We start from the raw sequence: 25,633 nt of genomic DNA, 5'->3' as shown, positions 1-25,633 counted from the left end.
AATCTGCTGCTCATCTTTTATCGCTTCATATTTTCGGTTTCACTTTCATATTGTAGTGTTATACGCCCCGCGGTTACACCCGCTTATTTCCCGTTCTTGTGCTATTAAACTGTATCCGATAAAACACTCACAAATAATGTGGCTTTCTATTGGTAAATCAATATTCAGATCCAGAGATTACCCCTACAAACTTACAAAGTATAGATATATTATAGATAGGTTCAATCACAAAGTAGAGCCGTGGTAGCCCAGTGGATATGACTTTTGCCTTCGGAAGGCGGAGTTTCAAATTCGGTCGGGGGCATTCATCTCAGTCTTCATCTTTTCATTACGTCTAATTCTGAGAGGAGATTCGTGGTCAACAGTGAGTTGTTAGTGACGACGATGACTCGAAGTAAATACTTATTGCTGGAAAAAAAAGTCAACGGCATCAGTTATTTTTATTATAATACAAAAATGGTACAAAGGTATTACAGCCTTTCTTGATGAGTATTGTTTAGCAACAAAGAAATTAGAAATGAAGGTAGAAAATGCATGTCATTTCACAACTTATTTATTTTAAATTCAGTAAGATTTCTTTATAAAATGTTACATAGAATATATTAACCATATCTAATTGTTATAAGCTTATTAATCAAATTTGTTTTCATTAATTTAAGAATAAGTTAACTATAATTATTATTAGGTGTGAAATGACTAGTGATTTTATCCTCACTACCCTCATTTTTAATTTGTTTGTTGCTAAACAGTACTCATCAAGAAAGGCAGTAGTATAGGTTCTCCAATTTCAATAATATTGGAACAAAACAAATTATCACTTGAGATGCAAAACTTATGATCTACCATAAAGGTTTCTCATCTGTTAATAATCTTTATTAGCAGGATACGGGCCGCCATTTCGCCCCGGAAGTGCCGCCATTGCCGGATCTCACCGGAAGTAGGTGCAATGATTATTAATTGCCTTTCTAAGATTCGCGCCTTGAGACAACACAGTGGGGTGGCCGAAATACTATGATGTATGGCTTACGTAATGAATTTTGCTTTCATTTTTTTCAATGGCTTGTATAAGAGGATAATTAATTTGCTAGTTGTTAAATTAACAGTGATAATTTGTACGTTATCTACATAACTAATATACTACTAATAATTTACGTTTCAGGGAGTGCAGTCTGAACTGAGACAGTTCCTAACTCTAAGTTTACCTGTGCATAAGACGAAATTTTATAAATATTCTTTCGTTGTGCAAGCCGTTAAGTTATGGAATGCTCTCCCTTTGAACATACGGCAATCAAAGATACTGGACATTTTTAAAAATGCTGTAAAGACTCACTATCTGGTGCAGTAAGGACGATCTGTATCTATTATTTCTCTTCAATATGACTTTATAATGTATTTATTAGTATATTTTAATATGTATTTTATTCATTATTGTAGGTATTTGTGTAATATTGTTTATGTATTAGGATGTAAATTATTTGTATGTATGTGTATTACTAATACTATGTTTTTTTTTGTTTTACGCCACCTGCTGATGTTTAAGTTTTCCTAAACCGAAGGTTGCCTGGAAGAAATCACTACTTAGCGATAAGGCCGCCTTTTGTATGCTGATCTCTTCTTAATATGTTTTTATTTCACTTGTATTTGTCTTTGTGGTTTGCAAATAAAGAATATCTATTTACTATAACTATTTAATAAAAAGTTGTAGAAACGAACAAAAACTTAGCAAAAATTCAATGTAGCGATAAAAGCGTAACAAGTGGAGCCGTGATAGTCCGGGATCTTCAATTTTTTAATTATTGTGCAATTAAAAAAAATAATAACACGTGCCTCAAACGGTGAAGATAAATCGTGACGAAAGTACGAAACATGCATACTTGAGAATTTTCAAAATTTTCTGTTTGTGTGAATTGTTTAAAGCACCTTTGCACATTCATATAATACATACCTACTACGTTTTCGATTATTTTCTTTATAATTGATTTTTGTGCGTATAAATAAAGTTTGTCAATCCGCATTGGGCCAGTGTGGTGGACTATTAGCTTAAACCCTTTTATTTTGAAAGGAATCTCGAGCTCAACAGTGAGCCGAATAGAATAGAATAGAATATCTTTATTTGTCCACACACAAGTAATAAAATAAAATAAAATAAACAAACAGAACATACAAATATCTGATCGTGGTCGTGGTGAATATGGATTGTTATTAATGATGATGACCTCCACCCATTCTCGTAATAAAGGGTCTCGACAAAAATACAGATAGCCAGATATACAGACAGACAGATAGACAGACAGACACACGCACGGACAACAAAGTTATCCTATAGGCCCTATATGGTCACTATGTTGTACGTTTCGTAACTCATATGGAAAACGGAACCCTTATCCGTTTTTCTTATGAGTTACGAAACCCTAAAAAATAAAAAATAGGAAGTTAAACGACGTCAAGTAATAGAACAGCTGCTTCTCTCTAAACACTTCCAAACACCGAAATTATCAATTCAATCCGTAAGCCCGAATAAACCGACCCCGCGATACCGTAATTTATTCTTTCATTGCTTCTTATTATTTGCAAATGGTCTATTTGTCGCGACTTAACCCTTGCAGTGCAGATGGGGTCCTATACACCCAGGATTACTGAACCGCGCCTCAAACCGTCAAACGACGTCATTTGCCCTAAACGTCCACAATTTATTGATAAGGACATTGACAGATATTGCCTTGGCTCTCGTAAAATGCAGCGCCAGATTAAGGGTTGGTACGCAAATGGGTATTCGCAGGTTTGGACTCATTACGTTTTGTGTGAAATTGTTCGGGATTTTAAGGGATTCTGTAAGCGTGCACAAGTGTGCAATTTGTCGTAAATTGAGATCTGTAGATAATAGCTGATATACCTAAGGACGTTTCTTAGTAGTAGAGTTCTTTGTGTAAGAGATCGTCAGGGGAAGTACAACTGCCATGAATACTTATGCTGCTAATACGTATTCCAATCAAAAGAGCACGCTTCTAAATGTAATTACAGACACAGACATTTTTTATCGCTTTCAACTTTCAACACGCTTTCAATATTTGGTTGTCATATTCTATGTTCAAATAAATGTATTAAGTTTTCAACTTTACTTCGTCGTCATCACCCCATATTCGGCTCACTGCTGAGCTCGAGTTTCCTCCCAGAATGAGAGGGGTTAGGCCAATAGTCCACCACGCTGACCCAATGCGGATTGGCAGACTTCACACACGCAGAGAATTAAGATAATCTCTGGTATGCAGGTTTCCTCACGATGTTTTCCTTCACCGATTGAGACACGTGATATTTAATTTCTTAAAATGCACACAACTGAAAAGTTGAAGGTGCATGCCCCGGACCGGATTCGAACCCACACCCTCCGGAATCGGAGGCAGAGGTCATATCCATTGGGCTATCACGGCTCTACTTATCACCATTATAACATAACGTAACCTGACTTTTCAAAAGTGCTTGTTCGAGTACTATTTGAAATCAATTAATTATAACTTTGATTTGACTTTATGAGTGGCCATTTTTAACTTATTTTTAACCGACTTCCAAGAAGGAGGAGGTTCTACGTTCGGTTGAATGTATGTTTTTTTTTGTATAATACATCCATGTATGTAAGTGATGCAATTTTAGTGTTAGGTAGGTACTTAGGTTAGGAAGCGGGTTGCAGGAGCCACTGGATGCTGGCGGCTCAAGACCGTTGTGCTTGGAGGTCCATGCTAGAGGCCTATATCCAGCAGTAGACGTCCATCGGCTGATAATAATCATAATGATGATGAGATACTTATATTTGTTAAATATTGCATCATCAGTGTTTTTCGTAGCACTGTTAATTTAGTGTTACTTCACCACACAGGGTCGTTAAAAGCATCTAAATGTTTTAAAGGAAATATTTTTATTTATATCCTATTTATATCGTTTAGTTAAATGCAATCCTTTTAAAGTAATGAAAGGAGCGAGGTTCCCGTGAAATATGTTCGCGGACGCTTAATGGCGTCTTAATGAGAGACGAAGTTGTGAAAACCGTAGACGACGTGAACATATTAATTACCTTTCATGCTTTAATGCTTGTCGCTCGGGTGATTAATGGGCGCAGACCTTTATATTATACAAGGAAAAATGTAATTCATGATGCTCAACTACTTTTTTAAAAAAATATCAATTTATTTGAAAACTGACGCAGCACGTACAGCAAGTACCTTACTTATTTAGATATATTTTCTGATATCTATCTATACTAATATTATAAAGCTGAAGAGTTTGTTTGTTTGTTTGAACGCGCTAATCTCAGAAACTACTGGACCGATTTGAAAAATTTTTTCAGTGTAAGATAGCTCATTTATCGAAGAAGGCTTTAGGCTATATTTTATCCCCGTATTCCTACGGGAACGGGAAGCACGCGGGTGAAACCGCGCGGCGTCAGCTAGTATTATTATAAACACCGACCTAGACAATTTTATTACTAACACAACGCCTAGACTCTAGATAACCTAGTTTTTTTTCTTTTTGGGATAGTATTGTGTTTTATAAAAAATGGATTTAATAATAAAAATAAAATAGATCAACTAAAACTAGTCTTAACTTAGTAGTAGTACTATAAAAGATAATAGTTTTTAAATTAATGTATTTTCTGTTATGTGTTATTTTTGTCACAATTGTTTTTAAAAAGACAGTCGGTTGGTATTTTATTATTACAGATTACATAGTTTTAAATAAATTGTAAGCGTATACCTCACTGTAATATTTAAGTACTAGCGGATGCCCGCGAGTTCGTCCGCGTGGAGTTTAGTTTTTCACAAATCCCTCGGAAACCATGGATTTTTCCGGGGTAAAAATTAGCCTATGTGTTAATCCAGGCTCTAATATATCTTAATACCAAAATTCAGCTAATTCCGTTCATTAGTCGAGGCGTGAAAGAGTAACAAACATGAATATCATCAAAATCACCAGTTGTCGCAAATTTTGAGAAACCATGGACTTATTCGGGATAAAAAGTAGCCTATGTGTTAATCCAGACTAAAATCTATGTTCATTCCAAATGTCAGCCAAATCGCAACACTAGGTAGCGGCGTTAAAGAGTAACAAACATCCAAACATCGATACAAACATTCACGTTTATAATATTAGTAGGATTTTTGTATTTATTGTAATATTTAAGTTTATGTAACTATAAAAAATAGGTTACAGTTACAGTCTATTTTTTATAGAGATTAGCAAATGGAGCTTAACTAGATTTATTGATATTACACTTGTTCACAATAAATAATAGAAACAGAGACCAAAGGGGTACAAAATGCTTTTCTATTTTCCATAATAGCTTATATAAAGAACATTGAATGGACAAACGGAAGGGGTCGTTTCGACCCCTTGTAATGGAAAAATGCTAAATTTACCGTCAGAAGCTGGTCGGTCATTCAAGGGTTCTGTGGAGGACGTCGTGATATTTTTACCGCTTGTGCATTGCCTTTGGACTGATTTTCTTATAAATAGGATTGTAGGTATCAAGCTACAAGCTTACAGAATGCTAAAATTTAAGATTTTTTTAATGTTTGTTCTTAAAATTTGGATTTATAATATAGTGTATTTTAATTTTTTTAATAGGTACTATTATTTTTTGAGTATTATACGAACTATATAAACATTTATTTTACTACAAGTTTAATAAACAAACTTTGAACTCCTGTCGCATTGTAGGAACTAGTGAATTTTCGTATTACGATGAACAAATTAACTATTCAATCTTCATATTAAACTTTCGCAAGACAAAGCCTGTTTCTATTTAATATATGATTACATACCCGTATTAGTAGAAAATTATAGCAGCTAGATATTTGCTCTTACTTTTCTTTGTTGTCAATTTGCAATATATCGATTTGCCGTTAAGACTAAGGTACTATAATTTTAAACAATTTTAGAATTTAAACTATCGTGAGTGTCAGTTTGGATCGTGCCGCGATGCAAGAACCAGCTCATGACTAAGGGCCCCGTATGGGTTCGAAACTAGTCGGGCATACTCCGACCACATCACGTGAGTTTTAGCCGTGTTCCATAATCAATTAATGTTAAATAAATTACAAATGATGAATTAAAATATACTCGAGGATAATGTAGCATTTCATTGGTTTTTAATCATTTTGTAAAAGTTGACCAAGCTAACCGCTTTCCTCTTGTGGCTTGTTAATAACACTTGAATGCAGCTTTCACGGCCTTTGGTCCTTTTTACCATATTCCGTGCAATAAAACAGCGTCGAATTCGACACGCACTCAAGGGTTAGATGCATGGAAGAAATGGGGAATTAATTTGAAATTCGGACATTCGTTGTGGTTAGTTAGGATTTAAATCAAATCAAATCAAAAATCATTTATTTCAAGTAGGCTCAGTTTACAAGCACTTTTGACACGTCAGTTGACTATTTGTAAAGATTCTACCACCGGTTCGGAAGGCAGGTTCTGCTGAGAAGATACCGGCAAGAAACTCAACAGTTGCTCTTTTGAAAAGTCATACAGTATTATAATTTACAATTGATAACAATTACAATTTCTTATAGTTTTATTTCCTGTGTGAAGGTGGAAGCTGATCCAATGGCCTCCAAGCGCTTTTATCTTTAAGGAACTCATCAATATTGTAGTAACCTCGACTAAATAAATGTTTTTTAACACATTGCTTAAAGCTATGCATTGGCAAGTCCATCACAGTCTTGGGGATCTTGTTATAGAAGAGTACACCCAAACCTACAAAAGATTTTTTTACTCTTTGGAGACGATATGCAGAAATAACTAACTTATGCCCGTGTCTAGTAAGACGTGGGTTTAAATCTCCTTTTCGTTTGTACAAATTAATATTTTGTCTTACATAGACTATACTGTTATATATATATTGACAGGCTACTGTTAGTATACCTATTTAACTTTACTTATTGCAATGATTGTACGGTTAATTTTAGTTATACGGTCAATACAAGAGTACATTTAAATATTGTGATATTTACAAAGATTTTTTATTCACTGAAAAGTTAGGCCTTGACCACGATCTCGCCTGATGTTAAATGACGAAGCATTCTAAGATAGAAGCGGGCTTATTTGGATGAGATATAACATAAAAGTGGAAAATTTAAAAAACCCCCGAAGGTCATGAAATTATTAATTACACTCTCGATCAATATTCTCTTTCAGTGCGCAATCATTTGAGACCCCACTCGAGTATATTTGCAGACATTATTCTTCGCCACTTCCAACCCCCAGAACTTTTGAACGGCTTAACTTATCTAATAACACTCACAATAAGTCACCTTTCATTAAAAAAAAAACTAAATTGAAATCGCTTTATCCGTTCGTGAGCTATGGAGTCACAAACAGACTGACAAACAGACACGTCAAACTTATAACACCCGGTTATAAGTTTGACGTGCCAGTTTCTACGCGGTATTGTACCAGAACGCTAAATTGCTGGGCGGTCGAACCAGGATCTGTATCTATGTGACACGTCGATTTTCTTTCTACAAACGCTAACAACGCTAATATATGGGAACGATAGAATCGATCGATAACTTGATCACGTCACCTGTCGATAATGAATGTCATTCCCTTATGTTATTTAATTTTCGAAACGATTACGATTATAGAAAGATAATCGACGTGACATATGGCTACAGGCTCTGATGTCGGATATCTTTGCCAGTAGGGTGGTAACTAGCTACGGCCGATCCCTACAAAACAATCACAATATCATCATTATCAACCCATATTCGGCTCACTGCTGACCACGAGTCTCCTCTCAGAATAAGAGGTGTTAGGTCAATAATCCACCACGCTGGCCCAATGCGGATTGGCAGACTTCACACATCTAGATAATTGAGAAGACATGTATGCAGGTTTCCTCACAATGTTTTTCCTTCACTGTTTGAGACACGTGATATTTAATTTCTTAAAATGCACACAACTGAAAAGTTGGAGGTGCATGCCCTGGATCGGATTCGAACCTATGCCCTCCAGAATTTGAGGCAGAGGGATACTTTACATATCCACTGGGCCATCGGAGACAATATTAGCTTACAACAACACAATGTCCAAGTAACTAAATAAGCCATGTCCAGTGTTTTAATTATCCCAATTGATAATATCCGTTAATCTATTTAATCCAATTGAGTCTCCAAATCAATTATCTGGCAACAATGCGCAATCCATTAACAGTTCTGCTAGTGTATCAATCCAATCTGCATGTATAATGTTAAGTTGTCTTTTAAAAGGGCCGTGTCCATTGTCGGTCAGTTGTCCGAGGCGGGACAAAGCGATGGATTATTTAGGAGGGCGATAAATAAATTAAGATAATTGAACTCTGTTAAGCATACGCTTGTTTTGTTTGTCAAATTTGGAGCTAGCTGGACTCTATTAGTATTCATGAGATTCTTCTATAGCGATGTTTTGTAACTTTTGTAAATTTTAATTCAAATTTTGGAATCTAAATAACAATCAGTTCCTACCGTTTGATTGTATAGTACTGCGTATCTTCAGTGTCAGTGCAATAATATAGAAAGAAAAGAAAGAAAGAAAATTATTTTATTTGGACACACACACACATAATACACAAAAGACAACAAATACCTAAAACAAAAGAAAGAAATTTTAAAAATATAGTAAACTAATAATTTAAAGATATTAAACTAATGATTAAAATAAATCCAAAAAAAAAAAATTATGTGTGTGGTACCAAAATGGTCTCCACTCAGCATGTGCTACGCTAGTGATGGATGCACCAGCGCAGCGCTGGTCTTCCGTGGAACCATGTGGTGACGCGGGCGGAAACAACAAGAAGAAGTGTTAGTAATTAATAATTAATAATAAGAACATAATAAATAATTATATATATATACCTTTATAATTATATTTATATAGTGTGTTAAATAAATTATAAGTAGTTGTCAGTGAAAAATATAATATAGAGCAGAAATAAATAAAATTAATTTATTGGGTCCTCAAAACCTTCCCGGAGACTATTTAATATTAATTAATTTTTATAGAAAGGCAAGGAGCCTGGGATTGGAGACTGTTACTTACCCTGTTGTTGTAAAAGTAAAAGGTTTTTTAACGATTTCCTAAACCAGGCTTTGGACTTACTGACATTGCGCATGGGGGGAGGTAGATTATTCCAGCACTTGGTGGCAGCGTATCTAAAACTACCCCGAAACGCAGCAGTAACGTGTTGAGGTGCTCTCAGTGTCCAGACTCTGTTAGAACGGGCGCTAGACTCTTTGTCCCATTGCAATCTATCGAAGAGATATTTTGGTTCTTTGTCTTTAAGAACGCCAAACAAAAGAGTTGCCAAGTATATACTACGGATATAAAGATGAAATTGGACGGTAACCATTGAACTCCTAAAATAGAAAAGACTAGTGGATCCAGTCAAGCTTCGCTTTGACTTATGTGCACTTCTTCCCTATTCCTACTCTACCCCTGAATTAATTTATTACAAAAATGTGATAAATGAAAAACCGCTCGACCGATTTTGTGCAAAATTCACATAAATCATCTACTAAATAATCCGAACAAAGCATAAACATTTGGTTTGGATAGCTGAGCCCGTTCTTGAGTTGTAAAATTACATGATTGCATTGGTGGCATTGATTTTTCAATATGTAGATAAACCGAGTCTACACTATCTAGTATTTTAAGAAGCTATTTTGTTTGCAAGTATGTGGTGTGGTGAAATATGATCCAAAATGACAAATAGTTCATCATCTATATGAGTTAGAAAATGTACTTAAGGAAATGAAATGAAGTTTCATACAGACAAATTTACATGGCATCATTACATACAATGATTAATGATGTGAATGCAGTTCAATTTCATACAAACCAAATTTTGTGAGGCGGTGACTTCGATGGATAGGGTGACCACGATATTGTTAGGACATACGTATTAAAAAAACCAAATTATGATACAATAATAGGAATTGATCGCGTTAATCTCAGAAACTATTGAACGTGTTTTTATAGCATTGCACTTAGTTTAGAGCAATATTCTAGGTACATAGGCTAGCAGTATAATTATAGCCTGGCTCGAGATCGTTATGCTTGGAGGTCCATGCAAGAGGGCTATGTCCAGCAGTGGACGTCCATCGGTTGATAATGATGAAGCTCGTTGATGACACTCCTATGATATGCGGGCGACGAGGGGAAAGACTGCGCGGGTATGAAATCGTACGTGCGGGAAAGTGAGGTGCGTCAGTCGTGGGTTTTCATTCATCGCTACACGCCCTCCGGCCTGCTCCCGCATCGGGAGTGTTACGAACGAAGTTGCCAAGTTATAGCTAATTTTGTTAACGTCAATCAAAATGAATAGTGTGGTCAAAGTCATAAGTCGATAGTAAAGAAAACAGTGAAACGAGGTTACATAGTTGGAAAATTTACTGGAGTTTTGTACACGAGTGAATGTTTTTTTAAGGCTTCCACTTAAGATCGTAAGGAGCCGTGATAGCCCAGTGGATATGACCTCTGCCTCCGATTCCGGAGGGTGTGGGTTCGAATCCGGTCCGGGGCATGCACCTCCAACTTTTCAGTTGTGTGCATTTTAAGAAATTAAATATCACGTGTCTCAATCGGTGAAGGAAAACATCGTGAGGAAACCTGCATACCAGAGAATTATCTTAATTCTCTGCGTGTGTGAAGTCTGCCAATCCGCATTGGGCCAGCGTGGTGGACTATCGGTCTACCCCTCTCATTCTGAGAGGAGACTCGAGCTCAGCAGTGAGCCGAATATGGGTTGATGACGACGACTTAAGATCAAAAGCAAACAATGACGCACAAGATTAAGAACGTATCCGGGGTTATTAAACATGAATATACTTCTTTTTCGTCCATATCGTGTCACTCTCAATAAAGAGGTCGTGTTAACGTGTTAAGACTCAGTTTAGTTTACTCGAGATTTTTATTGAGATTTTATGTGATTGTTTGTAAAGAAAGAAAGAAAGAAAATAAATTTATTCAAATTTAAAAGTTACAAACAGTATCCTTAACTAAAAACAGCATGTCTGTCTGTAACCCTTAAAAAAGAAAGGGTGTACAGCTCAGCATATGCCGTGTACTATATACAAGCATAACACACGGCGCTGATTTTCAGCTGAGACCCGTGTGACGCCACAGCTAACATAAGAAAATAAAAATGAAAATAAAAATGAGTTTGTATACTTCAGAGTTACCTAACTACTGTCGGGAACACTTTGAAAACAACGGTCACCTTACACACCTCGCAACAAAAAAAATAATACAATATTTATCCATTACAACGATTGCTTCGGCAACGATAAATCACTGCGCAGAAGTGACATCCGAGTTTTTGACAAATGGCCCGCGCGAACACGAGACGCGCGGATAAATGATGTGTGAAACTCAGATCCGCTTATTTGGGTCGGCCAAAACAATGATATACGGATACACGGGAAAGAATAACGCGTATTTTGCAAAATTTCGTTTCTGCGAAATATTCTTTGTGGCGACGGAAAGTTTGTAGAAAATAAGCTGCAACAGTCACTGTCTGTGTTCTGTTTCCTTTGACTTTGATTTATAAATAACAAAGTTTAATGGAATGGAGACGTGATAGCCTAGTGGATATTATATCTGCCTCCGAGAGGGAGTGAGTTCGAATCCAGTCCGGAGGATGCACTTCCAACTTTTTAGTAGTGTGCATTTTAAGAAATTTAATATCACGTGTCTCAAACGGTCAAGGAAAAACATTGTGACGAAACCTGCATACCAGAGAATTTTCGTAATTTTCTGCGTGTGTGAAGTCTGCCAATTGCATTGGGCCAGCGTGGTGGACTATTGGCCTAACTAAAGATTGATGGAATTCTACAACTAGTGGTAGACAAGACACTACTCACTGTAGTACAAATCGCGCTATGCTTCTAATAGACCTTTGAAACATGATACAAAACCACGAAATTCCAAATTCCATCATTATTGGCTGACACACTTTCAGCATAAAGTGAGGTATATTTTAGTATCCAAAAAAAATGAAAAAAGTCCAGAAAAGACTAACTCGTATTCTACAAAATGTCGTTTCTCAGTGATCAACAGTTTCTTTAAGTTTTCTTCTCTCCTGGGTATAATGGGCAAAGTACTCGAGAATTTTTATTCTTTACTAGTTAGCCCTTGATTACAATCTCACCTGATGGTAAATGATGATGTAATCTAAGATGGAAGGGGACTAACTTGTTAGGAGGAGAATGAAAATCCACACCCTTTCCGTTTCTACACGACATCGTACCGGAACGCTAAATCGCTTGGCTATTCATCTTTGCTGCGACCGAAGCCATCCATCAGCCAGACCTGGACCAATAAAGAAACCTTTATCGACCCAGCCGCGGATCGAACCCAGGACCGGCGTCTAGTAAATCCACTGCGCATACCACTGCGCCACGGAGGCCGTCGAAAGATCCTCTGAAGACACCTGGTAGAGCTCACGTTTTATGCATTTATAAACGGTATTCTCCTCAAACGATTAGTGTCTTCACCAATTTAACCCTCACATTATTGTAAACTTTATACCACTGACCGACATAACAGTTCGAAGACACGCGTCTCACATTCACAGGGGCCATTCGTACCCCACAACACAGCGGGGACCTATTACCTACTTTCGTTGAGAATATAAAAAAGTATATTAAAAGAATTTACGATTAGATTAGTAGTTAGTAAGGTTTCTACCCGCTGTGTTATGTGAATTTGTTCGTTATTTGGAAATAGGAACATAATAAACCGATCCGTTGCTCAATAAAGGTTTAAAAGATAACTAACAAAAGATTTTTTGCTACACAACCTTCGCCTCTCGTAATCTATATACAGGATGTTGCCAACAACAATTAATCAAAATCTCTTGCAATCTCGCCGTATAGCGTTACTTAGGTCTCAGGTTAGGTGTTATATTTGACGCCTAGACCGAGCGCGGTGATTAACGACTCGCTGGCGATGACAGCCGCGCGGCGAGGCTATCCATTTATGATACAGGGTGATGTTTTTTATACCTTACAATTTATAAATAGTATTTTATCATTATTTGCCAATTCGAATGGCCCACTACAAGGCCAGATCTTCATTTATTGAGGCAGAATAGTAGCAGCTTCTTAATTATATTATTTTTTTCTTTAAAGAGAAAAAAGTCTTGCTCTGCAATGGATTGCTCAAAAAGGCTGATAATAATAATAATTATGAATGATGATTATTACTATATACATATATTTTAGACAGTGCTTTTAATTTTTTAGTAATAAATAGTTATTCTTATTACTATGGAAATATACTCGTAAATTGTCTCAAATACCTCTACTATATACATGAAAAAATAGATCCATTGAGGCATTTGCCTCCACCCTCCTCCAGAAATCATGAAGTTTTTGTCCGCCACTCTCAGTAATTCTTTTTCCGAGCACAATCACTTCAAATAAAGAGATTTGATTTTTACATTTAAAAAAATATTTTGAGACTCGATATGCGTAGAGTACTGCAATTTTTCACGATAAAAAGTTTATTATTATGTATTTTAAACTACTTTAAATATTGTAGCATCCTGTATATTAATTCTCCATGCACCTATATCTTAGATGAGTCGGCATGTCTCGGTGCAAGTCGCCACTTGAACTGTCAATTAAGTGTTATTGACTCTACGTATGATTGACGAGCTTACCTTGCAAACACCATGTATATAGAATATCGATTATTATGATACTAATATTAAAAAGATATAGCATCAAAAGATAATTTTACACTAGGTGGCGCTATACTATTCGTATCACCAATTAATGTCATTTACTTAAATAATCAAAACTTTGGTAATAAAATCTTTTCAAAGTAAGAAATTAAAAAAAAGTATTATCACACCACAATAATGTGATGTGATGTGATGTGTGATAATACTTTTTATTGCGAAATATTGAATGCGTAAGTTTGTGTGTAAGTGCGTCTGTGTGTATATGTTTGTTCCTCCTTTGTGAAGCGGCTACTGAAGCGATTTGGCTGAAATTTAGAATGGAAATGGATTTTATTCTGGATTAACACATAGGCTACTTTTCATCCCAAAAATACATGGTTCCCGAGGGATTTGTGAAAAACTTAATTCCGCGTGGACGACGTCGCGGGCGTCCGCTAGTACGAAATATATCCAAGGCAAAAAAGCAAGTAAAATAAATCAAAGAAATGACTGCCTCCGTGGCGCAGTGGTATGCGCGGTGGATTTACAAAACGGAGGTCCTGGATTCGATCTCCGGCTGGGCATATTGAGATTTTCTTAATTAGTCCAGGTCTGGCTGGTGGGAGGATTCGGCCGTGGCTAGTTTAGCGTTCCGGTACGATGTCGTGTAGAACCGAAAGGAGGGTGGATTTTCACCCTCCTCCTAACAAGTTAGCCCGCTTCCATCTTAGAATGCATCATCACTTACCATCAGGTGAAATTGTAGTCAAGGGCTAACTTGTAAAGAATAAAAAAAAAAGACTGCCCATGAAAAAAACAGCTAAAGCGACAAACATTCGGTAGATCCCTCTAATTCAAACAATTGAAAAAAGCGGATTCTAAGACAGAATAAAACAAAAACTCGATAACCCTTTAACGCTGTCGTTGAAATTGAAAAAGCGGATCAAAAAAGCACCGTAATGGCCAACCCGGCACCGAACATCAAACACTAATAATCACCATTTTTCAAAGACTCAAAAACACAAAAGAAAACAATAAGTTTAAAGAGTTTAGGAGTGCATGAAAATGGCTTTCGGGTATATTTTACCCCCACCCGCGGAAAAGGGTTAAAGATTTAACCCCTTTGGCGTCGACGGTAATTAATGGCGGATTCCTTTGAAAAAACCCCTCGAGTAGAAAAAAGTGTGAATGTCTGTAATAAAATTGTTATAACTTCGGAACTAATAAGCTTTTGTAAAAAGTATTGTCGATAAGATCAAAGGATTGCAAAATTTAAAAAAAGTTCATTTACCTTAGTGAATATTATTTTTCGTGCTTTTTCTTTTCTTTCTAGTGTCTGTGTTTATTGCAATCGTGTGTTATACATTGATACTGATTGTCACTTATAATTTCAACATTGTCAACAAGTATCAATGGACAGTCGAACATATCAGTCGACAGCTCGAAATAATGATTTTAACAATACCTAATTTAAGTTCATCATATCATCATCATGTCAGCCGATGGACGACCACTACAGGACATAAGCCTTTTGTAGGGACTTCCAAACATCACGATACTGAGCCATCTGCATCCAGCGAATCCCTGCGACTCGCTTGTTGTCGTCCGTCCACCTGGTGGGGGGTCGACCAACACTGCGCTTACTAGTGCGGGGTCGCCATTCCAGCACTTTGGGACCCCAACGTCGATCGGCTCTTCGAACTATGTGCCCCGCCCATTGCCACTTTAGCTTCGCAATTCGTTGAGCTATGTTGTATATATCACATACAATCATTCATAATTTTATCTGAATCTACTTAAAATCTAAACTCTAAAATTATGGAAGTTTTTGGAACAACTTTATCTCTAACTGGGACGGTTTGTGTATAACCAAACTAACAATAATCAGTATACTTAAATTTAAAAAAAATAGTATTTCATTAAAATGCTCTAAAAAATAACTGCTGAAGTTATAATGATTCATTGCAAACCCTCATTCGGCTCACTATTGAACACAAGTCTCCTCTCAGAATCAGGAGGTTAGGCTTTAGTCCGCCACGCTGGCCCAATTTGGTTTGGAATTCATGTAAGTTTACCTAAATTTTTCTAGTAAGATTTATAAATAATCACAGTCACAACACAATTTTAATCTACACAATTATACATGAGTGGAGTATAACAGAACGAGTACCTATAACTGGTTCATATTGTAATCTTCATTAGGGGACCGCAATCGGTTTCATGATTAAACGCCTTTGCGGTAGTAAAACGATCCCGATGGTCATTGCCGATTGCTATTAAGGGTTGTCAAATTCAAATTAATTTTAATTTCCGTAAAGCATAATTATGTTGAACGACGATATGTAACGTCAAAAATAGAAATACTGTTAAAAACTAAAACATTCAAAATATTGTTATATTGTGTTAGAATTTTGATTTATATTACTTTTATTATTAGAGCAAAGTCAACAAATTAAATAACATAATTAATGACAATAATATTTTCCAATACATATACATTGCAAATACCTTTTTTAAAAATTTAAAATATTTTATACTGTGACAATATCAAAAAATTGTAAAATTGCAGATATAAATGTTGATCAAATGTCAAAGTGAATTCAAAGTGTGTGGATAATACGCAGTAGTTATAATCTAGCATATTCCTATAAAATAGTAATTTAATAACTGACTGCGTTAAAATGTTTACAATCTCATTTTCAGAACTAAGACGGATCTAATTAACTAAAAATCTCTTCTGCCATAGACTTTTTGACAGTAGGGAATCGCATTTACAACCATGAGAATACAAAATTTAGCAAAGTTTAGGAATAAGGTTTGACACCCTCCGTGTGATATGCGTGGTGGATTACCAAGACGCAATTCCTGGGTTCGATCACCGGCTGGGCCGATTGAGGTTTTCTAAATTGGTCCAGGTATGGTCTACTTGCTACCCTACCAACAAAGACATGCGATTTAGTGTTCTGGTACGATGTCGTGTAGAAACCGAAAGGGGTGTGAATTTCATCCTACTCCTTACAAAATAGACCGCTTCTATCTTAGATATCATCAACACTTACTATGTGGTGAGATTGTAGTCAAGGGCTAACTTGTAGAGAAAAAAAAATTAAAAAAAGAAAGATTTTTAAAAAGTGAAGTCATCTCAGTTGACAACCCTGAAATACGTGACGCATTAACAGTCGATCTGTTAATCAACAGAATGGTTTATAGCTCAGCACCGTTGTATATTCGCGTGCGATTGATATTTATAGCTTCGCTCGGACGTGGATCGGGGATTAAAATCCGCGGTTTGGTATTACCTGATTTGATGCATTGCTGTTAAGTCAAAATCGTCATCATAACAGCCGATGGACGTTCACTGCTGGACATAGGTCTCCTAATTATCTAGGCGTATGAAGTCTGCCAATCATCCAACCCCTCTCATTCTGAGAGGAGACGTGCTCAACAGTGAGCCGAACATGGGCCAATGATGATGATGACTTTAACCTAAAATTAAAAAAAAAATTAAAAAGTAGTATTTTCAGATCAAATTATGATTTTAAGGAAATTTACAATAAACAAAAATGTTAACAACATATACGGTCAGTCCAACCGTAGTTACTGAAGTGATAGATTACATTTAGGCAAACATTTTTAAATTTTTAGAAACTTAAAAAATTAATCATTTTAAAGTTCATATTAGTTTATCACACTAATCACACTTCTTACTTTGCACTATCACATCACACTTCACAATTCACACTAATATTATAAAGGCGAAGGTTTGTGTGTAAGTGTGTAAGTGTGTAAGTATGTTTGTTCCTCTTTTACGCTGCAGCTACTAAGGCGATTTGTCTGAAATTTGGAATGGAAATAGGTTTTGCTCTGGATTAATACATATGCTACTTTTCATCCCGGAAAAATCCATTATTCCCGAGGGATTTGTGAAAATCTGAATCCAACGCGACCGAAGTCGCGGGCGTCCGCTAGTAGTTCAATAAACAAACATGCTTTACCTCCATACATTTTAAACTAAATATTTGAATTTCAATTTCACTCCCGAGGACACGGTCCCGCTCCTGGCATGCTCCGTTACGTTACGTGACGCAAATTTATACGTCGGCTAATAAGTTGTGTCGTTTCATTTAACACAAAATACGCTTGGACAAGGAATTTGTATTCAAGAGAAGAAGGTATGGTAATATTTAATTTAAAACTATAGTATACAATTTACTTCTCAGAACGGTAAGATACAGAAATAGAGGAATTCAAGCTTCAATTAGCTCTATGGCCAAAGATAATTTTATACCATAGATAGGTTACGTGCTTAGAAAATCACCGCAAAAAGTGATCCGAATTTAGCTACACCACTGAGCGCACATATGCACAATTTTGTCTTTAATTCCATTATATATTTATGTATATATATAGTTTTTACACTTCCTGAACACACAAACTTGACATTGAAGATGATATTTAGGTGTTAATTGTGTAAATAACGTTCGTTGTTCGATAAGCGACTAAATGAAATCAAGACAATTATACACATTTGTCCGCCTCAGTTTTGATGCGCTAGTGTTCTATCTCTAGTATCAAATATCTACGGCTAAGAAGCATGTCCCAACACTGTTCAAAATTAAAGAAATCATTAATTTCAAGTAGGCTCAGTTTACAATCACTTTTAAAATGTCAGTTGATTATTTGTAAAGATTTTACCACCGGTTCGGAAGGTAACTACTGAGAAAAACCAGCAAGAAACTCAACAGTTGCTCTTTAAAAATAAATCATACAGTATTATAATTTACTTCTAATAATTGATAACAACATTAAAAAATTCTTATAGTTTTACTTCCTGTGTGAATGAAGGAGGAAGCTGATTCAACGACCTCCAAGCACCTTTATCATTGGAACCTATCAATGGTGTAGTAAATGACAAAGTAAATATTTTTATCACATTGCTTAAAGCTATGCATGGGTCCAGAACAGTCTTGGGGATCTTGTTATAGAAGAGTACACTCAAACCTACAAAAGATTTTTTTACTCTTTAGAGACGATATGCAAAAATAACTGTATTTTTCCAATCCTATTTTCTGTTTTGTGTTGACAGTCAATAATAATTTTATTATTTGTGTCTCGAAACGTATTCTCCATTAAATAAAAAACACAATAATAAAATGAATATCATTTTAACAGAATTAAAGTTATTCAAAATAACCCCAACTTCGCTTTTGTTCCCTATTTTGTATTGAAAAGGGACACTACACATGAAAATCAAAGGGATACTTTGGCATGTTGACAAATAAACGTATGAAAATAATATCGAAAAAATCAATCACGCGAAAATGTACTTTAATGGTAATGTAACAAGATCAAAAGTCAATTGTACGTTTTAATGATGTAAAGGTTTAATATTATCAAGGGATTTGAGCCGATTTATTACGAAGGAAGTGGTCCGTTTTCATTCTGAAAGACCTTTTTTCATATTTATGTTCTGCTACGAATGAGAGATTTTAGGTAAGCCGCTTATTAAGTGGCGTATGAAAGGGTAATTTTTATATTAAAATAACATTCCGTTTTTGGATGCTGTTTTTAATACAAGAGGATGTTCTCAATTCGGATCGTATATTTATAGCTTTTAACAAAAGAAGAATTTTGGTTTAAAATTTTGATAATGTTTGGAAAATGTTGAGTGTAAATAAGTTAGTGATCATTTTTCTCTCATATATTTATGTCTTTTTTAATGTTTGACAATGTTAATAAAATACGATATATAATAGAAAACATTAAAAAATATATAAAAGTGAAAAATTTATAAAAAAAAAATCAACCCTCCCGCTGCGGGATATTTGAATGCCCAAGCAACCGGTGGTCAGGTCTGAGTGAGGAACCTCCTAACAATAAGTGTGGTCTCAAAAATAACTGCCTTCTTCTTCTGATCATTATCATCATTATAAGTTCAATATTAATATGTAAGTTAATTTTAATATTCAGTGGTGTCTTTGGTCACTTGAATAGTTAAATTTTATCATACATATTATATACTTATACTATCTAGTATTATAAAGTGGTAAAGTTTGTAGGGACAACACCATAAATCGGTTTAGTAGATTAAGCAGAACCTATAATTATAATGTATTAATAATATAAGTTATAGAATTTTGAACTTCACAATTTCGTAATCGGGATCAAAACCTTTACCACTGAACATATCATCCCTACAATATTACATCTCAGCCGATTAATCATACCAAAATAAAGCGTTTTCCAATACGGCCCCCGGTTCTAATGTTTAAAACATATCCAGTGTTGCCACAAAAATGATAAAATACAACTTCATAAGGGTAGGAATTTTCCCCGGTGTTGCCAGACAATAAAACACGGCGAGCGGTTTTTTGACGGATGACTGAGTAGGGTGATGGATGTATTCGACCTTTATGTAATAATACATCTTTGGTAAATATATTTTGTTGCGTTTTTATTTTGAATACATTTTCTACAAACACATGTTACACAGTGTATTGTAAAGGTATTCCTTAACCTTTATTTATAGGTTTTTGATTTTCTATTGATTTAAGATCACGTATATAAAGATGACCTTTACATACCTGTCTATAAAAAGTTTAAAATAAAATATATCTACACTAATATTATAAAGCTGAAGAGTTTGTTTGTTTGTTTGATTGAACGCGTTAATCTGATCACTTCTGGTCCGATTTGAAAAATTCTTTCAGTGTTAGATAGCCCATTTATCGAGGAAGGCTATAGGCTATATTATCCCCGTATTCCTACGGAACGGGAACCACGCGGGTAAAACCGCGCAGCGTCAGCTAGTGATTAAATATATTGCCAATTTGTTGCCTAAACAATTTCAGAAGTTCGTCTTAAATTCGGATTCTCTTCTATTTGAAAACATAAATTTTGAGATTTTTTTGATATTTGTTTTTATTTGGCCCCCTATTACTTTGCTAGATTTTTTGGCTATTGGAAGGCCTCGGCCGTGGCTAGTTACCACTCTACCGGCATAGACGTACTGCCAAGCTATTTCGCGGTCCGGTACGATGTCGTGTAGAAACCAAAAGGAATTTTCATCCTCCTCCTAATAAGTTATCCTGCTTTCGTCTTAGATTGCATCATCACTTAACATAAGATTGTAGTCAAGGGCTAACTTGTAGAGAATATAAAAAAGTACAGTGTATGTCTACTACCGACTAATATCTTTCTGAGTATTTTCAAGTCTTAAAAATAATATTTAAATTCCTGTACAATGTGACCATGTTATCCTGCTCATTTACGAATGCTATTACAAAACACAATTGTAATAATTATTTTACAATCATTTTTATGTAGAATTTAACCAAAGCGATTTAGCGTTCCGGTACGATGCCGTGTAGAAACCGAAAGGGGTGTGGATTTTCATCCTCCTCCTAACAAGTTAGCCCGCTTCCATCTTAGACTGCATCATCACTTATCAGGTGAGATTGTAGTCAAGGGCTAACTTGTAAAGTATAAAAAAAAAAGAATTACTAACTTACAAAATAACCAACTACTCAACTATTAGTAGATTTACACAGCACCTCATTAGCGTATAATATATATTCTCAAATTGCGTTGTTAATATAATTAAGCGATCACATATTATGCAAACACGCATCATACCACCTAATAGATTCCGTGCCAGTGATTTACATCATTACCTGAATCAATTAGCGATGATGGTGTAGCATTTAAATTTGTATTACACGCATTTGATATTGATTGTGTAATTACTAATTAATTATGCAAATTATTGCCAATCGTGGACGTAAATCGTAAATCTATTTCATCTGTCCATATCTCTATTACATTCCAAATTAATGTCCTTATTGACTATTGTATGAGACATCAGACGAATTATATCGAGACCTGCCTCGTTTACTCCTCTGTCAAAGTATAAGATCAATGATCTAACGCGTTTATTTATTTATTTTATTATTATAAAATACTATGATATAAGATAGATATACTATAAATACAGACTTAAAACATAAACATCACAGAACTACACGACACAACAGTTTAATCTATTTGGTTAAGTAGTAGTAGTAGGTTAGGGGTAACTATTTTTTTTTTTAAACAAATATACTTAAACAATACTCATCACTATCTAGCCCGAAAGTAAACATACAGAGTAGCTTGTTTTATGGATACTAAGATAGTTGATATTTTTATATTTATATACATGTATACTACATATAAATACTTATATAATGTATAAATACACACAGACACTGGAAAACACTCATGCTCATCACACAAATATTTTCCAGTTATGGGAATCGAACCCACGGCCGTGGATGCATAAAGCAGGGTCACTACCCACTGCGTATCTACGCAATGGGGTAAGTCAAAGCGTAGCTTGACAACTAGTTATTATAATATATCAGAGGATATTGACATGCTTTTTAACGCTATTGTTAATACAATTTAATTCTTGTTACAAACTGACACACATAGCAAAGAGAACGCCGGTGACAAGACGTGTAGAAAGTAGTAGGTATCTGGGAGCATGGCAGTGCCCTCGCAAGTCGAGCAAAAAAAACAAGAAGTGGCATGGCCGTACTATAATTTTCTCGATATAAGTATTCACATGATCTTACCTTCATGATAGGGAAAGGAAAATCGGAAAAACTACTTCATCCAAGTTAGTGCGATACCATCTGTAATATATGAATATTGGAATTCATTATTTATTGAAAAACTTTTAAACCGAACATGCATTTTTACAAAATTGAAAATGAAGACATTATTATCAAGTTGTATTCCATTTGTAAACGACTTTGAAAGGCAAACACAATCGGATAGAGAGCTGCAATTGTATCGAGCATTTTTGCTCGTGTTTCTGTAAACAGTATGTAAACGACGCGACTACAATCCAGTCAGTCTGTCTGTTTGCTTTTGGCAGACGACTTGTGGGTACTCACGGGGAAATAATCCGTCAAGCGTATCGTAATATCTAAAGTCTGTACTAATATTAATAATGTGCAAGTAATATCTGTCTACCATTTAACGGATAATCCCTTAAATATAAATTGGACTTTGGTACCTACAGAATACAGGATATATTTTTGTCAGGAAAATATTCTTTATGGCGATAAAATAGGGGCAGAATGTTTGTATGAAAGTTGTTAATTATTTCAAGTTTTATTTATAAAAAATTAAAAAAAATAAAATTATGAAAAAAACGTACACGCAAACTTAAACCTAAAGTTTTTGAGATTGCAGGGGGTAATTAATATCTGGAAATACTGAAGTGATTTTGAAAATTCTTTTCCAATAGAAAGTTATTTTATTTGTGAGTGTTAGGTTAGGTATAGACAAAATATTTTATCCCTATGTTCCTACGCGAACAGGAACTACGCGAGTGAGCTCTGGAGTCCTTCCTTCACGCCCTAACCCCTTTTTGATTTTGTATATGCAAGCGCTTAGCTGCAACCACGCCTAATGGTAAGTGATGATGCAGCCTATGATGAAACGCGCTTGCCTAGAAGATGCCTATTCACTCGTGACTTGAAGATACTCCACCACCATATTGTAGGTGGTGGGGAAACAGAAGCTGGAAGAGCATTCCACATCTTTGCAGTGCGTATAAGAAAAGAGGAACTAAACCGCTTAGTACGCGTCCGAGAAATATTGACGACATAACGGTGTAGATCTCTGAGATGCCTTGTGGTAGAACGCCGAAGGCGGCACAAGACGCACGCATGAAGGCACGCCAATTAGGATTGGATTTTTCGTGGTGGGTCTAAAATACTCGTAAAAACAAAAAGGGTCATTAAAGCTACACTGGTAATGATCATCAATATTATAGACTACAAGCCCTTGAACAAAAATTACTTGTGAAATGACCCAACGTGAATAACGCTTAGAAAGCTGTTACTATATCAAAAAATAACTCTGAACACTATGCCGTCATTTCTGAGCGGCAAATGTAATTTTTGTTCAAGGGCTGGTAGTCTATTATGATTAGTGATAGATGGACGCAAATTAAGCCCGTGTTTTCACAATAATAGATTCATCTGTATTCAGGCAAGTTTTTTCCGTTACGTTTCTTTATTCCGTGCGATCGGGATAAAATCGTTCCCAACCTGCCCCCTCCTCCTCCATACAATTGTTTTGTATCTCCTTGATTTTGAATTTCATTACTGGATTGTGTTTGAGTCAGTTAACATGTTTTGGACTTAATTTTTGCTTCGTCCCGTCCCGGTTTGTTAGCAGAAGATATTCGATTTGAAAAGTTTAAAAAGTTCCTGCGATGCAGAATGCTGGGGATAGGAGTGACATTTGCATAATTTTAATAAAGTTTTGGTTAAGTCAACTATAACATAGTTATTGTTTTATAAGAAACACATTTCTCTCTAAATCTCTAAAGTAAGACAGTAGAAATTAGATAGCCCACGATCCGTGGAAGATTTTACAATTGATTACTATAATGTTAATTTTCTGTGAACAGCTTCATCTTGATGAGACGCTCAACTTTCTATTTTACGAAAATTCTTGTTTCTGGTAGCTTACTGGGTTACCAGGTAGTAAAATATTTCTGAGCGTCGGAAAGAGATAATGCTCTACGCAATTTGTAGGATATAATTGTAAAACTTTTTTTTTAATAATTGTGCTGGAATAAAATTAACGGCAACACAACTAAACAAATTTTCCTCTGTATGTCCACCTGTTTTTCTGTCTGTACGTCACGCTATTTTTTGGATATACTGAACGGATTTTCATGTTGTTTTAACAGGTAGGATAAGTTCGGAGCAACAAAATAATAGACTAATCGTCAAAGATATCTATAAAAACAACTGTAGATAATCACGCTAAATATCAAAAACGACAAAAATAATCTAAACAACATAATCAAGAGCCGTTGAAAACGGCAATTTAAATCTATACTAATATTATAAAGCTGAAGAGTTTGTTTGTTTTGTTAAACGCGATAATCTCAGGAACCTTTTTATCGAGGAAGGTTATAAGCTATAAAATATTCCCTTTTTCCTACGGGAACGCGAACCACGTGGGTGAAACCGCGCGGCGTGTGCTAGTATACAATAATCTTAAGTTTGTTTACCCTTAGCAAAACCTTACTCAACACAACCCATAACAATATCGCTGACAGTGCAAGTTTGCTCCACTCCGCTATCGAACGCATTACCGTCCGGAGTCTAGACTGATAGCCCAGATGCTATTAATCATGGCTTTTTGTGCACTTAGCATAATTACCGTGCACCTTGCCAGCTAAGAAAACATCTAATGCACATTAGATGTCCGCTTGTCAGGTCTTTTAATTGAGTGGTCTCTTGTTTATCCACTTTAGTTTTTGTAGGTAGTCTTAAAATTAACCTTCCAAGAGCTCGGTAAATAAAATAACACCATGAGCTTAGTGGGGCCCAGAATACCCCAAAATAAAATGACATATTGTATAGTCTTTCTAATGATACAAGAACATAACATTCATTATCAACCCATATTCGGCTCACTGCTGAGCTCGAGCTTCCTCTCAGAATAAAAGGGGGTTAGGCCAATAGTCCACCAAGCAGGCCCAATGCGGATTAGCAGACTTCACACACATAGAGAATTAGGAAATTTTCTGGTATGCAGGTTTCATCGCGATGTATTTCCTTCACCGTTTGAGACACTCAATCAATTTCTTAAAATAAACACAACTGAAAAGATGGAGGTGCATGTCCCGGACCGGATTCGAACCCAAACCCTCCGGAATCGGAGGCAGAGGTCGTATCACTAATTAAATAAAAAACAGAAAAATAACGACAACTCGTAAGTATAATTAGGTATTTAGAATTTAAACTATCGTGAGTGTTGTTCATATTAATAGATTATGAAACACGGCTAAAACTCACGTGATATTACGTCGGAGTATGCACGACTAGCTTCGAGGGCCCTTAGTCATGAGCTGGTTCTAGCATC

Source organism: Bicyclus anynana, chromosome 22 (assembly GCF_947172395.1).
Source record: "Bicyclus anynana chromosome 22, ilBicAnyn1.1, whole genome shotgun sequence".
NCBI lineage: Eukaryota > Metazoa > Arthropoda > Insecta > Lepidoptera > Nymphalidae > Bicyclus > Bicyclus anynana.
Note: the sequence above shows the minus strand (reverse complement) of the source record.